Source organism: Coturnix japonica, chromosome 5 (assembly GCF_001577835.2).
Source record: "Coturnix japonica isolate 7356 chromosome 5, Coturnix japonica 2.1, whole genome shotgun sequence".
Classification (NCBI taxonomy): domain Eukaryota; kingdom Metazoa; phylum Chordata; class Aves; order Galliformes; family Phasianidae; genus Coturnix; species Coturnix japonica.
Window position 1 is genome coordinate 29,758,088 of NC_029520.1, and position 18,146 is coordinate 29,776,233.

Genomic DNA, 18,146 nt, shown 5'->3' on the forward strand with positions numbered 1-18,146 from the left:
ATTTGCAAGGGGAGAAACAAAGAAACAAAAAAGAGTAAAATTTTGCATAAATTATTCCAGGACTTTGAAATGAGTCTTGCACCAGCATCTTCTGCACATTTCACTGTAACTTCTGAGAATGAAGATTTCTCTAATGTCAGACTCCAGTTCCAAATTTGAAATTGATCTGACAGTATCTGCCTCCTATTGTAGGGAACCTGCTTTAGCATTGTATAGGAAATTGGTAATCACAGCCTGAACCTCTGATTAACCAGCTGAGGCAAGTGTCGGGTCAGCTGTGGGAGCACAGGTGAAGGTGATTCAGCTGTGCTCCTGGAAGGGGTGGAGCTTGTCTCCATCTCTCCTAGACTTCATTTAAGGGCTGACCACAACAACAGCATCTCTTCTTGGAGTTTGCTCCTTTGTCGAGTTTGGGTGACCAGCCTCAGCATTTTCCATCTATATTGAAGGCCTCAGGATTGGTAAGTTTCTCCTATAGATAACCTTTGGCTATCTGTTACACTAACATTCTGGTATTATTTCTTACTCTACAAGCAGGGATTTGGGTGATCTCCCGAGTGGTCTTCCAACTCCCACAGGATCCTATGAATTCTTTAATAATAAATCTAAATAATTAGAGCTTGTGGCTGCAACTGCATTCTGTACTCCAAAAGAACAAGACAATGGTGGAGATGATAGAAGATAAGAAAGATTTAGCTCTAGACTCCATATCTGTTCTCATCAGTGCTGGTGAGGTATACATCAGATATTTACTGAACAAGGGCATGAGTACAACTATAAATTAAAGCGTGGGAATATTGATAGTCCTTATACAAGTACTTGATTCATCAGCTATTTGCACAGAGTACATTCAGTCTCCTGCTAGTACTAATGATAATCAGCTTACTTTGAATAAGGAATAAAATATAGGAGGATTGCTTCAATAATGCATTTAGTTCTTATGTTCAAGTTTCGTATTTCTGTTAGAGAGTAGAATTATGGAAAATATATTTTGAGTATTACTCATTCAAACTCCCTTTATAATAACAATAATTGCTTTTATTTGCAGTGTATTTATCCCATTCTTCAGGGAGATGTTTTAAGTGAGAAGAATGAATTAGTTTTCTTTTGCTGTTTATTTAATTTGCTGATTTTTCTCAGCCAGAAAAATCAAAACTACTTAAGAGATGTAGATAAATGACAGAGAATTTTTAAAAATCCAAGGCAAATTAGTTACTAATCTGCTGAATTTCAGTGGTGTGCTCATTAACAGACTTTTCCATCACTTAACCTTTTACCAAAGAAGAATGCATGTGTGCATATGTCTCTCTCTCTTATGTATGAGAGAATAAAATGATTTCTAATAATTTAAAACCAGAATTTAATTTCAAGTCAGGAGTAATGACCAAGTCATCTCTCAACAAACTGATTAGATGACAAATATTTAGTGGACTAACATAGTGTTTGAAATGAACATCTCTTCTAAAGGAGTTCAAATAATATTCCCTCTGATTATTAATGTTGAAGCTGAGGAGGGATAGGAGATGTAAATCCATTAGTGAAGTGCTGCTTGCTTTCATTTCTGTTTAATATTTCTTAAAGCTATAAAATTGTATTATGTTAATGTAATGTACAGTTCAAGTGATAAAGGCAGCTAATGTGATTACCAGTCATAGTGCCATAAAACTTTCAGCAAAGCTGCAGACAAATTGGTATTCAACTGTTTCTTATGATGATGGTGTTACACAGAGCAGCTCGCATGCTGAAGGAATCCTCTAGTTTTTAGAAATTTCTTATATGTCAAAGAACTTGAGTACATAATAAAACTGAAAGGACTAGTTCAAAATATTATTTGCGCTTCTTATTTTGTGGTGAGTAAGCATGGTCTAGCAGAGAAGTCCTTACTTAAGACATAAACTACAAAGCATAGACCTGGTGTAACATCATTTTGTCACTGTTGTAATGTTGTTGTAAAAAAAAAAAAAAAAAAAAAAAAGAAAGAAAGAAAGAAAATCTCAGCTCACAGAGGGGAAAATTGGTTTTGCTGTTATTGCTATTCTCCTAATTTTGCTTCCAAAGTAGGCAGACAACTGATTTTCTTGTGATCATCTAAAAGCAATCCTTCTGGGTTACACCCCTTTTATCATTCTCAAATGTCTACTTTGCTGTTGTTCAAGTTTACATTACAATCTAATGCTGTAATTCTACTAGGAAACTCTTAATTCACAATAAAATTCTAATTAATGAACAGAAATAGTAAGAAGAGCTCAAACAAAATTTTCAGTCTGAGGGCACAATATTTACTACTCATACCTTACCAGATCTTCAGAACCAAAGATTCTTTGCTTTTTCATAGATCAGATTTTGCACATTCCCTACCAGGAAACCTGAAATTGATGAAATAGACGAAAAAATTATCTTCAGATGAAGGGCAGAATAACAGCTCTAGCTGAACAGTCCACACATCTCATGCATTTGTTGCGATAGTCATTGCTGTCTGGGCATGTTTACCAGTGGATGTTGTTTTTTCTCTAAATAGTGCATCTGAAAGGATCAGTCTTCCCTTGTGCCTGGAATATGATGATCTATAAACACTGATTTTCCTGTTCTTTCATAAAAGAGTATGATTTGTTCTTTAAAGCTAACTCAATCTAGATGAGAATATAACCAAAACAAACTGTAAGCAAAGTACTGCAGAGCTTCAAACCCAGTCACAAACCATCTTCATGCTCCACAATTAAGTCCATCCTTGAGGGCTTTAATCTACATTTCCTGATGCCAGCAAGTTTACTTGCCAAGATGTCACCTGTGACACAAGGACAGGAGAAAATGAAGGGTAGAATTCATGAAGATATATTGATCAAGGAAGAGTAGAGGTGGATGAAGCTAGGCCTGTTCAGCCTGTAGAATAGTTGTCAGGTTGCACTTAACAGCAGCATGACAATAACTGTGAGAATGTTTTTGAGAATACTGAGTAAGCTTCTTCATAGTAGTATAGCAGGGGGAAAATATACAGCTGAAACAAAAGAGGTTTGGGTGGCTATAAAATCTTATTTCATTGTGAGGAAGATTGAGCATAGTAGAAAGTTCCTCAAAGAGATTGTGAGGTCTACAGCCTTGGGTTTTCCAGACTTGAGTGGATCAAACTCTGAGCAGCTAGGTTTGTCCACACAGCTGGCTGGTATGTACTGTGTCCACTTCAAGCTGACTTACTCTGTGCTCCTGCAATTCTGTGATTTCCTCACACCATGCTATTATCATATAGTAAGATTACACAGAATGACAGAATTGAAACAATGAGGGGGGAAGAAGGAAAATTTATGAAGCAAATTCTCCAGACTTTTGAATTACTCTAAACTTGTCTTTGACTATATTATGATCAATAAAGATAAAATGGCTAAGAATTTAGGATATGTAATTAATTTACATGGACCACTGGATATGAATCTTCTCATAAACATTACTGTTCTTCTTTTTTTTTTAATGTAAGACTAAGGTAAAGAAGTCTAACCTCTTTTTCCCGCTGTGCAATCTCTGAACTGTAACACTTTATTCACACCAGATTATACATCCAAACAAACTTATGCAGATATTTAGCTTTCTGCTCTCTGACATGAGGGAGTGGCTAGAAGATACTAGAAAACATAAACCAATGAAAAACAAATTAAGGACTCAAAAGAGCATGCATAATAAGTGTCACTTTCAAAGAGAGATGGGAGTAAGTACACATTCTAATTCCAGATGTATGCTCCTCCTAGCGCACTACCCAAATCCTTGCATTTAGGGTTTTAGCTGTCATTCATATAAAATGTTGAAAAACCTAGCAGTATATTAAAGCTTAAAAAGTTGGAGCAACACTTTTCAATATCATTCTAATGGTGATTAATTCATTTTATATTCATTGGAATAAAATTAATCAGAATAAATTAATTTGGTGGAAGTGTGGAGAGAAAATCTGATTTCTTCTTCAGTTTGGGAGATCTGATTTAAATGTGTGTTTAAAATAAATAAACATAAAAATAAATAATAAAAGGATAGAATAGAAAGAAACTGAAACCTTGTATGACAGCCATCAATTGTATAAGGTAAGGTATATCTGAGTACTTAATTTGTACATTTACTGTCTGTAAATAAATATAGAAAATACATAGTCCTGTGTAATGTTATACATATGTGAATGTGCACATTTCTAGCAGTGGCAAATATTAAAGATCTTAGAGAAACATCATAAAAGACCAAAAAATCATCTATATTTTTGAATTGATTAAATTGTCATTTAGTATTTTTTTTTCTAGAATATTTAGGAGAATATTCACAGATGAAATATTCTCCTAAAGTTTCAAGTTACAACTTCAGAAACTTTACCTAATACTTAGGCAGAAGTCAAGCATCCAGATGTTACTAAATACTCAGCTTTTTATGAGTATGTTAATTTATGGTCTAAGCTTTTTTATATAAAAACAGATTCACATAGGTAAGATATACATAGGGTTAGATAATCTGGTTACTAAAACTAACAGCAAAGAATGAACTTTTCTATGAAATTTCCTCTAATGTAAAAAAGTGTATACTGAATGCATTTACATTTTTCCAGCACTAAATGATTAATGGTAAGGTGGCTCATTATTTCAAGAGATTTTGAGGAACATATAAGATGTAGACTGTGCCTGCCTCTCTGGCAATAAAATAAAAATCAGGGAGTGAGAGTGACTTCACCTCGAAAGTTGAATATTTAGAGTGTGCAACCGTGGCAGAAATTTCCAAATTTTCAGCTTAATCATATTGAATAATTTATTTCTTTAATCCTCAAACCTTTCCAATATTCCTACCTTCAACTGTGAAGGACAAAGCCATATTCTGGATGATATAAATTATTTCAACAAGTTCAGAGCTGAGTAAACAGAAATCAGATTAAGACTTATCTTTTGACATGTATTATGTCTGTATTCCTGTAGTTTTTGAGTTAGGGAATTTTTTATCTGAAAACCTTAAATATTATGACAGCTTTCTGGTTTTAGAAAGAAGTTTTGTAATTCATGATAGCTTCTAAGAAGATTCTCCATATCCATGTGGGTATGGAAGAAGCAGAAAAATTCTGTTGTTGAGCCATTCACAGTATTTCTTGTAACTTAGGTTTAGTTGTGTACTATATTGCAGTCAGAATGATGTCATTATTTCAGTTTCATATACTTTTAAACAGAAAAACAATTTGGATTTGTAAGAAAGCTGGATATAAATTTAAATTTCAGAGTTAAAAACTTGCATTTCAGTAAACAAAAATCAAGTAAACCTTATTTTCTGAAGTGTAATCATAGGCTTTTTACCATCTTCTCTGTAAAGAACATTTCTAAGGAGAGTAAAAGGCTAGTTAATACAATAAACATTTATAACATATATTTGATAGTGCTGACAGTTTACAGCAGCTCAGACTCATGATTTTTTTCTATACACAATGTTGAATAATGAAGAATGAAATCCTAGTGCACTTTATTTTCTGTTCTTTCTGATGGCATGTGAACAAGGGTAATACATTGTGGAAAGATAATAGGATCAACAGATGACTTACCTGGGAAAAAATACTTTGTATCCATATTCTTGTCCAATCAATAGGGATAGGTAAAGCATACATTACCCTCAAATGATGACAAGAAACTGAGCAGGTTTATTGCCAGATATACTTAAATCTTTACTGACAAATTTTGTAGCGTACTCTTTTCATACAGTTTACAAATCTTGAGGAATCTGACAAATCAGATTTGAAATGTGGTTACCAGAGTCTTGTAAATAGTGGGGTGTGAGGGGAAGGAAAAGGAAATTAAGACTCTGAAGGTCAGCTTCTCAGGTTGCAGCTTTCAATGACAGTTTGACAGATTTTCTGGTGCTGTGAAAGAATTATATGCAATAACTATATGAATTGCTCACTTTCCTCCAAGGATTACTTAATTTTAATGTGTCATAAATACAGAGCTGTAGGAAGCACTTCTAGGTAGGAAAATATGAAATTCTTTTTTTATTTCCCTTGCAAATCATCTGCATAATGTAATCTAGAAGGTTGTGTTTATCAGTGATAGGAAGGCAGTTGAAACAGATGTTCGACATATGTACATCAGCAGCAGAAAAAGGTCATCATCTTAGGAGGCAGTTAAAAGTGTAAACAAAAGTCATCATGTCTAAATGCTCCCTGCATCATATTGACAGCAAATAATAGGTTCTTAACAGAATGTCTGTCATCTTGGAAACATTTACTGAGCATTTTGTTCAGGCTGACATAGACTGTTCAAATGAGTCATTGTAAGAGAGACAGCTACTGCCATTTCAGAAACTATCTTGAAACTTTGGCAATTACAGATCATTGTAATTCAGCAGCAGGAAGTGACAAGCTAAGTACAACAGGGTTTAACTGGTAATACATGGTAGAAATCCACCGTTTAAAACCTGTTTACTAGACACTATTAAGGACTGTACTTTTTCTTTACTCTTCCCCCGCCCTTATGTGGATTGACCAGTATGTTGGAATAGGTAGCTTGCCTTTTTTTTGGATTGTTTTGTGGTATTTTTTTCTTGCATTTAATCTAATGAAACATATTCTAGCTAATCATCTTACCCTCTTCATCTTAACAAGCACCAGTAAAACCACCTGCACAATTCAAAAGACACAGAATCTCATATAGGTTGCTACTTCTCTTCTGATTTGATGCAGGATACCTGCTTAAAGATTTAATTAAGAATTTTAGAGCCATTAAATCCTCCCTAAGAAGGCCGATTTGTAATCTTCAATAAGCCCACTCTGAATTCTGAATGTGTAAAACAACACTGATTAATTAAAACAGTTACATGATGATACGTAGTCCTATCAAAGAGAATGTAGGGGACAGGATAAGCAGAGGAAGAAAACTACTGTCTACTTTTATTGAGAAAGTGAAAACAAATACAACAAGTCCTTTCTGTGACTGTTCTTACTTAGCTTTTCTTTTAAATCACCAAGGTGCCAGAAAGAAGAAAAACAAACAAACAGGACCTGGTTTTAATCTCCTATTCCATCTGCTTCTGGAATTACTGCTAAGGGCAGGTGGCAAATGATTTCTTTCTAATTTCCTAGTTTTCTCCCAGGGACAAATTCTGCCTCCTTGTTCAGGTTGAGCAGTTCTTTACCAGCCCTAGAGATAGATTAAGAAGTAGCTCAAGCCAAGCACACATGACAGAACCTGAGCCAGTATGAAATGCGAATATGAACAGTTTGATGTTACATATGCAATGCACACAATTAATTATGAGACAATTAATTTAGTTGGAAGATTTTAGTAAAAGAAACTGGAACATGACTTCAAGGCATTTGTTGTATGATCAGTCTTCCTAGTGCACATCCATGTAAAGTCATTTCTGTACCTGCTAGTGTAATTGTATTCTGTTGGAAGTGAAGCTTTGAAAAGCTGCATTTCAAGCAAGAAGAATCTTTTTCTCAGTCTCAGCTTCTAACAGGCAAAGAAAATGACATCTCCACCAACCTCATTTGTGAATACCAAATCTTTCACTGACATTTCAATAAAAATCTGAATGAAGTGTACATGTGAATCATTCATAGACATTCAGATACACATTGATAATTACATGTTGATGTATTATATATCTCTATATATGTATATATACATTGATGTATATGCATGCATACAATCATTGTAAAAGTGCATAGAAAGTCTCTAATGAAGGGGAGAGATGTGATTTTTCTTATTTGACATAGTAATAATTCACTGATCTCTCCAACTTACTGAGGGCTGATAATAGAATAGCCAGAGGGGCAGAACCTATGTCAAGCTCCAAGATCAAAGGACTTAGATCTTTTCTCACATAGGTGCTGAATCCACAGTGGATTTCCAAGTGAAAGTGCCTGCAGCAACGTTTGTTAATTACAGGTTGTGTTCCCCTGTTTCCAAACAGGGTGAAAGTGACAGAAGTTTAACTGTGAATAATTACACACTTGAATAAGTATGTGATTAGCCCTATTTGTTGTGTTTGGAACAAGAGCGACAGGACAAGAATGGAGTGACTGCATTATTTACAGCTTGATTGTAGGCAAGTAATTATTTACGTAAGCTGGTGCTGTGGGGTCAGGGAATACATGCCTTAGAATATCTAGGATTTGAATGGAAGCTTCAGAAACTGGGTTTCCAAATGATACAGCAGAAGTGGACATTCTGCGTGTTTATCTAATAGTGGAGTGGTTTTCTTGAGATAAATGTCTTGGAATGTCAAATGACATGTTCTGTTGAAACCAGGGATTAGATGAAGCCTTTTAAAGTCTTTGCTTCCAGCCTAATAAATCACAAATGCCACCTAGTGGCTTTTTCCATATAGTGAAACGTTGCCTGTATGGGGTAAAAAAAAAAAAAAAAAAAAAAAAAAAAAAAAAAAAAAAAAAAAAAAACTAACAAAAAACAAAATCTAGAAATTTACCAGCATGTTAGTTCCATTGTAGTGCATATGGCTGATGGAATTATTTGTGGTTTTGTTTTTTTTTCTATCTACTTCCCAATAACTTTATTTGAATTGGATCATTGTGTAAATCTGACTCATGTTGGTGACTGGTAATGAATAATCCTATTAAAATACACTTCAAACTCTCTGTCTTGAGACTTTCCTTTCCTCATCAAACAGAGGAAGGTTCTAATTTACAAAAAGTCACCTTAAATTAGCTAAACTTATCACTTACTTAGATTAGTTAAAAAAAGTTCATGTAACATACAGCAAATTGTCCTAATTTACTAATATTCATCCAAGCTTGTTCAGTAAAATCCTTCGCTATTTACTTGTGTGCTACATTTTCAAACTGAAAATGTCTTCCAAACTAAAAAGAATGTCCAGCCAGCAAATATAAAGTAAATAAAAAATAGCAAGCCTTTTTTTTTTATCAGAGTTGTTCTCTTGGAAACATTTGCTTCACAAGTTGTTCAGTGCTCTGCAGAAGGGTGGGAACAATACATTTGATTTTGTTTTTGATTCATTTAATTCTATTAGTAAATGTTTTGTATGGAATATTTTTCATTTCTTTATGGCTTCACCTCATATGCCTCATATGCTAACCTCATATGCCTCATTCCTTACTTGCTTTTAGAGAATATTTATAGTTAAGCATGAGAACAAAGAAATTAATTTCATAGTACAAAGCCTACTTGTAACAGAGATTTTAATATAATTTGAGTTATTATGCTTGTTGTTACTAATACTACCAAGAATAATATAGTTCACTGGAAGGAAAGGAAATAGCTCTTGTGTGGTATTTGATAAGAAAGATATTTGAGTTTCTTGAACATCTAAGTGAGAGAATATGGCTCAAGAAATCACAATATATATTAAATTTCTATTGAGTGTTCTAGCATTACATGTTGCTTTATCATTTTCTTTGAATTTCCTTAAAACAGTATTTGAGAAAATTTATATCATGCTTTAAAATTGAACCTAAGAGGGGGGAAGAAAAAAAAGGGTACACTGATGTGTAGACTGGGTACATATTTCTATTAATGAAACCAATAGATGACAGCTTTTGGCCATGTAATTTAAAAAACAAGAGCAACTTTTCCAGGTAATATTTACATATTTTCTTGTAATGAGATATTTGAGCATATTAAGATTCCATGGCTACACAGGATTATTAGTGTCACTGCTAATAATAATAATTAGAATTTTTGCCATTTTTATTGACCTCTATTATTCCTTGCCTTCCACCTGCTCCCTACATACACCTGCTTTTTCTTTCTTCCCCTCTTGTCTCTCTCATGTATGCAGATTTGTTATGAAAAGTAGAATGAACATAGATCTGATCATAAATCTTGTTTGATGTTGTTTATCATGTATTTTCTCATTTACTGTCTTATTACGTGACAGTATATGTATATGCATATACTTAGATATGATTCTGTTCATGAGCTATATCATATTGTGAAGTAAAACAATCCTTCAGCAAGGTTATAGAAGAATATGAATATATATGAATATATACTTATAAATTTTATATAATATTTAAAATCTATCAAGTGATCTTTCAAAGCAATCAACATCTTGCTTTATTAATACACAAGTTAACAATAAAATACTGTTTGCCTAAGTTCATCTTTAATCAAATGAATCTCCGTAACTGACATTTCATATCAATGTTCTCTAGGCTAGGCAAAGTCCTTAGAAGATTCACTTTCCTAAGTGTCTATCAATAGCGATAGAAAAGTCATCAATTTCGCAAGTTGCAGACTGACATCCTTAGTACAAGTCTACAAAGGACTTAGATGTTTAGTGCTATTTCATATTTATCATCCTCATTTCAGATTTTTACAATGTGCAACTTTAACAAAAGTCAACAGAATAGGACCTATGTTCATTAACTGACTTTAGTCATGTATTTTCAAATCCTAGTCCACAGTAGTCACTTTCCTAGAACATGCTGCATTTTCCATTGATTTAGAAAGTTTGGATTTCCAGATCGTTTGCAAGTAAACTAGAGTATAATTACATCTAATCTCTCTTCCAGTTCCACACTAGAGCATGCATCAAGCTTATTCTTCAGATGTGGAAGCAGTGCAAAAACCACTAAGAGATGATAAATGGGCTTTGAGGGTTTCAAAGTACTTTTCACTTATGCCCATGAGTCACTGTGACTTATGTCATAGTTGTTCACATTGTGTATCCTCAAAATCCAGAACAATCATCAGGAAATCTGACTTTTTTCCACTTAAATACAGCAGGAAGAAGAAATAGGCCATGGAAGTGTTGGAAAGCAAAACAGAAAGATGTGGTGTTAGAGCTAGAAGACTTCTATCATCACTGAATGCATTCTGAAGACTCTGCAAGAAAATGTAGGATAGACTCAACTTCCAAGTGAGATGCTGAGCAGAGCTCCTAGCTTTAGATTGAATAGCTGTCAGAAACTGACAAAAGAAGTTTCTAAGGCAAGTGGTTGCTGGTCTTTGTCACTTGATAGTGATCTTAAGTGCAGTCCAGCTATTGAACACTGGTTTAATTTGTCAAAGACTTTTAATGTCATTACCATCTAGGACCTCTCAAAACACAATATTTCAAATACATTTCTATAAATGATTTTGACCTTAAAAATCTTAGTTCACTTCAATAATCTTGATTGAGTAAACTTTATTGCCTTTGAACTTCTCAATTTGGAAAGCTTTATGTAAAACTTATGTTTATTTGGGACAAATTATTTTAGCAGGAAAAACAAAACAAACTAAAAACAACTAACCAAAAAAGCAACCCCAAACCAACCAATCAAACAACAACAAAAAAAAACACATCACACATCCCCAAACTTTTATTTTGTAAATTGGTAAGACTTACTTAGAAGTCAAGAAAAGGTACTAAAGCTTTCTTAAAGTACATGCAGTTACCATTAATAAACTTAATCACTGATAATTTTTTATTTATTTAGCTTTTGTTCTTAGAGAATAAGCAAGAGCAAAACTAGATACTTTCAGCAAATGTATTTCCAGGTCTTTAGTGAAGGTAGCAACCCAGGTAGCAGACAAATAGGTTTATCAATTACTATGGAAAGATGGTACAGTGTCGGCAGCAAAGAATAGAAAGGGAGACTAAATAGATGAACTGAGAAAAAAGTGCTTTAAGACATAAGATACAGCTGAGTCTGCTTTTCCACTTTTACTTGCTGTCTACTTTTTTTGTTTAGCCTAGTGGCTAAGAGACTGAAGACACTCCAGGTATGTTCTGTACTCTTTCTTTCTCTAGGTCAGAAGAAGTTCTTTTATAGAGATTAAGCAGCTCATAATTAATTTATGACACAATAGAAATTGTCTTGTTGGATTATGTTTAGAATGTAAATCAGTGGAACACACAACTTTAATCACAACTAAAAGACGATGCAATGGAGTAAATACTTCTTAATTGATTTTACATGAATCCACTTAGAAATTTTAACCAATTACAAGCCAAATTTTCACTTCCAATCAAAGAAGGATAAAAAAAATGGAAACATTCAAACTGTGACTAGTTTTTGCATATATGTGTTAATCAGTTTGGATTGCATGTGAATGTACATTGTCAGAAACTGGCATACCTTAACTCAGTATACATTGGCAGACCTGTCTGAAATACTTCTAAAGCTCTTCACTCACAAATTCCTCTTTTACCATGAGGATATTTGTAAGTGAAATTGTTAATTAACTCTAGATATGTTTACACATAAAAGTTACAACAGGGTTTTTTTATTTTTTTATTTTTTTTCTTTTCCCTTAACTCTTGTGGCATAATGCTTTTTTTTTTTTTAATATATTCATAACGTGTACTGAACCTACTTCATTTAAACATTTCATTTAGATATGTATATCCCTCTAGATCCAAACACCTAAGTATTTATCTGTAGAGTTCTAGTATGTGGTACAACATGTATTCAAATCAAATATTGAAATTAAAGATGATGTTCTTTCTGCTGGTCAAAAGAAATGGCACCAGCCCCAAGAGAATAGCGCATATTGACAAGATACAGGCTGAAATACATCAGTATTCTTAATCTATCTGTTGATACTGTTGGACTGAGAAGAAATCAAACTGAAGCCAAGTAGAGGAAACAACATTAATTGGATTTTAAATAAATTCATTGTCTTTTTTCATGCCTTAATGAAAACAGAACAGTAGGGGTCATATCAGTGACTACAGTCTGAAAAAAAATCATTTTAATATAGGAAGATTCACACAGTAGCATTTTAAAATAAATTTCATACATCTGAAATCAGATTTAAGTTTGTGGGGTTTTTTTTTGTTTTTTTTTTTAATGGAAGTTATTGGGCTAGCTATAAGAATATTTATGCATTTTTCTTGCTTAATATATACATACATCATACACTTAAGATTCCATGTGACTGAAGAATATTCCTTTTTTTCTCCCTTTTTTCCCCTTTTTTACTTTTCTTAATTTTTAATTTTTTTTTAATGTGTTTACTTTGATAAACAGTACATAATATAGGAGACATGATCCTGGAAATCATTGCTTGTTGCTGAATTCCGTTCCCTGAGTACCATCCCCCTCATTAATGTTGCAGTGGAAATATTTCACTCCTTGTTGCTTTTTAGTACCAACAGTAAATAAATGAAAATGCCTTCTCCCTGGTCATTTCCCTAAATATACTTACTGCCCTTGCTTATACAGCATATATAGGCAAGTTGGCACTCTTCCCAGTATAAATGCCATACAGACTCTGGCAGTTACAGGGCTGTGGCACAAAAAGCCAAGCTCTTTTCACAAATGGTTACGAAAATACTTAAAGCTCCGTTAGAGATTCCATATCCCAGAAAATATGCCAAACACCTGATGTGTTATTGCCCCCATATTCAACTTCACTGGGCAACAAAGCAAATATTTTTTGCCTTTTGCATTCATCATATTTTTTTGCAATTAATACAAACATTTTTTGCAATTAATACAAACATTGAAACAGTAAGAAATACTTACTGCCCTTGCTTATACAGCATATATAGGCAAGTTGGCACTCTTCCCAGTATAAATGCCATACAGACTCTGGCAGTTACAGGGCTGTGGCACAAAAAGCCAAGCTCTTTTCACAAATGGTTACGAAAATACTTAAAGCTCCGTTAGAGATTCCATATCCCAGAAAATATGCCAAACACCTGATGTGTTATTGCCCCCATATTCAACTTCACTGGGCAACAAAGCAAATATTTTTTGCCTTTTGCATTCATCATATTTTTTTGCAATTAATACAAACATTGAAACTAGCTGGCTACAATATACTTCATGATCCAGCTGCCAAAAAAAACAAAAGGATGCCTCTGATGCACCTTGCAGACTAAGTCACCAGGCACAGCAAAGGCACGCATGATATACAAGCACAGAACTTGGGACTATACATGACAGTACATGACTTTCTAGTATTGAATGAATACTGGAAAGCTAGCTTTGGTACAGCATTGTATATAAATACTTATACAAATATACCCAGTTATCAAACTCAGTGAAATCCCCGGTGTTGGCTGAATTACTGAATTAAAACCATCTAAACAGTGGTACTGAAAAAAGGTTCAGTGTTAGCAAAACCTATTAAAAATCATTATCCTTTCTAACTCGTCCTACTGGCACTGGGAAACATGTTGCAAAGTTATGCTGACTTAACATGTTTGTTTTTTTCAGGTTTCTCTCCCCCTTAATAGGACTGATATTTGCTGAGTCCGAGTGAAGGATAAGGAAGTTCTATCTAGGTAATTTAATGTAACATTAAAATAGATACTTTTTTGGCAGTCTGAACTTCCTCACCTATGGTGGTCTCTCCCACTAAACATTTCCAAGTTCAACACTTAAAGACTGTTTTAGATTCTGCACTTTTGGATAAGTCAAGTACTCTCTCTTATCAGAGATGTATCTTTGTAGGGTTTTATATAAAATAATTGTGTCATTTACTACAGAATTAATTCTCTCAACTCTGGCTGTTATCTTCTAGATCTGTGTGAATTGTTGTCTCTTTCACTAAATGCAGATATTATTTGTTGTTGTTCTCCCAGGTGTTTGACAAAATATTTTTATTAATACAGTGATCAAAAATCTATGTAACAAAAGGCGGGTAAAGAACCAAAGGTACAAATCATGTTAAGATATTAATCTGAGTTTTAGAAAAAATAGATTCTGTTCACTCTCAGTAACACACTTGTTGTATGAATGTACATGGAGAAATCCATTGCTAAGATGCTTCTGACATCTTCAAACACAGCCAAGTTATGCCTGAGACTGTCCTCTCATGTGGAGCTCTTATTTTTCCTTGCACCACTTCTCCTCCCCATTTTTTTTTCTTTGCTGTGTTTATCTCATATAAAACTTCAAATACTCTACCTTCCAGCAAATTTCCTTACCTAATTCTTCAAGAACTGCAAAAATCCTGCCTTCCTAAAAAGAGAACATGTAGGGGATTTTTCATAATTAAGGACATTTGATATATGATGTTTTTTGCTTTTCTTAAATAAAAAAAGTACAATATGGATATCGTGGGACAGAGTATTTTGTTGCTCTTCATCTTTGTTTGTTTGTTTTTTGTTTTTTCCCCAAGGAAATGAATTATTTCAACTATTTTTTTTTTTCAGCCCCAGTTATAATAAAACGAAAAGAAATATCAAAATTACTCCGAGTATTGAAAACTTACAAGACTTTTCTCTGCTGAATAGGCTAAGATTACTTTCTATGATCACACTTGATAAAATATTTACTTTTCAATAACTTGCTGGCCAATTGTTTTGGGTATCCTAAACAGAAGGAAGCCTGCATGTAAACTGATGTGCACAGCTGTAACAGCAATTTGACTGCAGGTTACAGCACTTCAGTGTCCTTATCTCACTTACTGTCTCTATTCCATCAGAGTAGAAATAATCTGGGAAAAGCAAACAAACAAACAAACAAACAAAATAAATAAATAAAGGAAACAAGAATCCAGTAAAGAGAGACAGGATGCATAAAAACTTTAACCTCATCTTAACAATGAACAATGCTCTTACAGTGTTTTCATTTTATTCACCAGTCTACTATCAGGTGGTTGTTATATTTTCAGTTTGGTGTAAACCTGAATAACATGAGATTTTATTATAATTACATATGAGCTGTGAGCTCCAAATATTATGCTATCTAAATGTCAAACTATAATCTGCTTTAGGAGCTTGAGTCATATGTGTGGGCAGAGGAAATACTGAAGTACCCTATGGGAGGTATAGTTGAGTCAGTGATTGATTCCAGTACAAGAGAGCTATGATCCATACAAACTGAATCAGATGCAGGCCTACATGGAGGTTCAAGCAGAGTTAAACTAATGCATGAAAAGTATTTGAAACATTATTATATCTAATTTTACAAATCAGAATATCAAGAGTCAGTTTTACTTGTCCAGAAATAAAATATTTTATTCAGAATTCACTAAAATTTGAAATTCTGAGGCAAAAAAAAAAAAAAAAGAAATCTAAATGTGGAAAAAAATAATTATAGAAAGTCTGAAAATAAACATTCATAAATATCAAGCTTATTTTGACAACTTTTCAAATTGTTCTCAGCTATCAGTGTCTTCACTGATTTTCTCTATTAGTAACAATGCTAAAGAGAGAATGTACATAGTTTAACAACTGTTAGATCTCATTCTGTCCACTTCAGCATTCTTCATTCATCATGTAATTAATGAAATGCTATTAATGATTTTCTTCAGTCTTTACAGTTTTCCCCGTGCCTCAGAATGGCTCAGCACAGAGAAAGTGAGACATTTCCCATCTTGTATGTCTTTGGTGTTGTAAACTGGCAGAAGATACAGCAGCATGACTTAAATATTTTACTACTAAATATCCAAATCTTTGGATATAATTTAGTCACGTGACAACATAGACTATCTTAAGAATTCCACTGTATCATGATATGATAAGCTGGCTGTTAGCATGTGGATACTTTGAATGAGGAAAAACATTCCTTTAATAAGATATCAACACTAAAATTACTATGGTATTAAACAACTGCTACATAATATACGCTTGTGGCAAAGTAATGTAGATATCACTGCAATTTGATGACTGTAACTAAAATGTAAGAAGACACAAAATGTAAGTAGGAACAGACAGAAAGTGCATAAAAAGATGATACTGAGAACTGAAAGTTAGTGAAGGCAGGGAAATGGGAACCCATGCTTATTCAACAGCAGACTGAACTGTTCTAAAAAACTTTCCGGTGACTCTACACATTCAGAATTAGGCTAATCAGGCTTCAGAAGGGAATATGGAAGAAAGAAAAGGAGTGAGGAGGACAGAAATAGAATGAGATGAAATGGGCATCGAGGAAGAATTAGTAAATGAAGAATAGTCATTTGTAGACAATTCAAAACTTTTTAATAGTATCATGTTTCTGCCTTTGCAAATTCCACATGTACATTTGCTTTCATATTTTTACTAATATTCTTAACAGCAATGCTCTTTATCCCATTACAAAAGCAGCTGCACTCACAGTACATGAAATATCTTTATGTCAGAATGATAAGAACAAAGACAGAGAATGCTAAGGGAAACATACAGATGAGGATCCAGAGATAGTGGGAAATGAGCTACTTTTTATGCATTTCAAGATGAATGTCACCTACATGATTTTATAATTCTTTCAGACACTTCTATATTGTATCATCTTGCCTAGATTTGTATTTCCAGATCACTTTTTAATATCTATAAAACATCGGACTGAATATTTAGAAACAGTAAATTTTTATTTTTATTTTTATATATTTACAAATATTTACAAACAGCGGTAGTCCTACTTTAGCCCATTCTTTTGAAACAAGAAAGAGCTAATTACATAAATATACATTTCCTTTATTGGTATTCTTAATATAGGTAAATAGATATAAATAGATTTTAAAAATGGGATTTTTTTATCAACTTGAACAAAAGTAGTAGGCTTTTTGAGAAGTAGGCTCAGTAGGAAACAGATTCTGGAAGTCTTCAAACCTCTTTCTAAAAAGACTAGAGGAACCTCCTGAAGGTTCTCAACTATTAAATTATCTCTTTTGTTTTGAAAGACAGGAACATTAGAACTATTATTTTGTCTCCCTCTTTGTTGAGGAGACCTCAGCTATACAATATACTTAAAATATGCACACAGGTGTTTGCAGATGTCTCTGTCCTTAGCTTTCTTTCCCAAGTAATTAAAAACAAGATCAACAAAACTGAATTACTGAACATGATGACTCTAGTTTCTAAGTTGTAATTTGAATGGCCTTCACAATTGTTGTAAATTTCTCAAAAGCAAACAAAAACAAAACAAAAAAAACAAAAACAAACAAACAAAAAAACCAAAACACAAAAACAACTGTCAAGGGAGAAGCATTTCTTCCTCCCTGCAGTGCTTCATAGTACATAGAATCTCTGATGTGTAGCCAGAGTTTGAAGTTGCGTAGTCAGTTTCTCTTAATTACAACAGCTAGATACATGTTAAGGTTTAACCTGGCAAGCGGCCAAGCACCATGCAGCACTTTCTTCACTCCTTGCTCCCAATGAGATGGGAGAGAGAAACATAAAAAAAAAAAAAAAGACATTGTGTGTTGAGATAAAAGCTATTTACTAAGACAGAAAAGGAGAAGAAAAGGAGAATAATAATAGTAATGATAATAATATGTATANATAAGGTTTCTGCAGCGAAA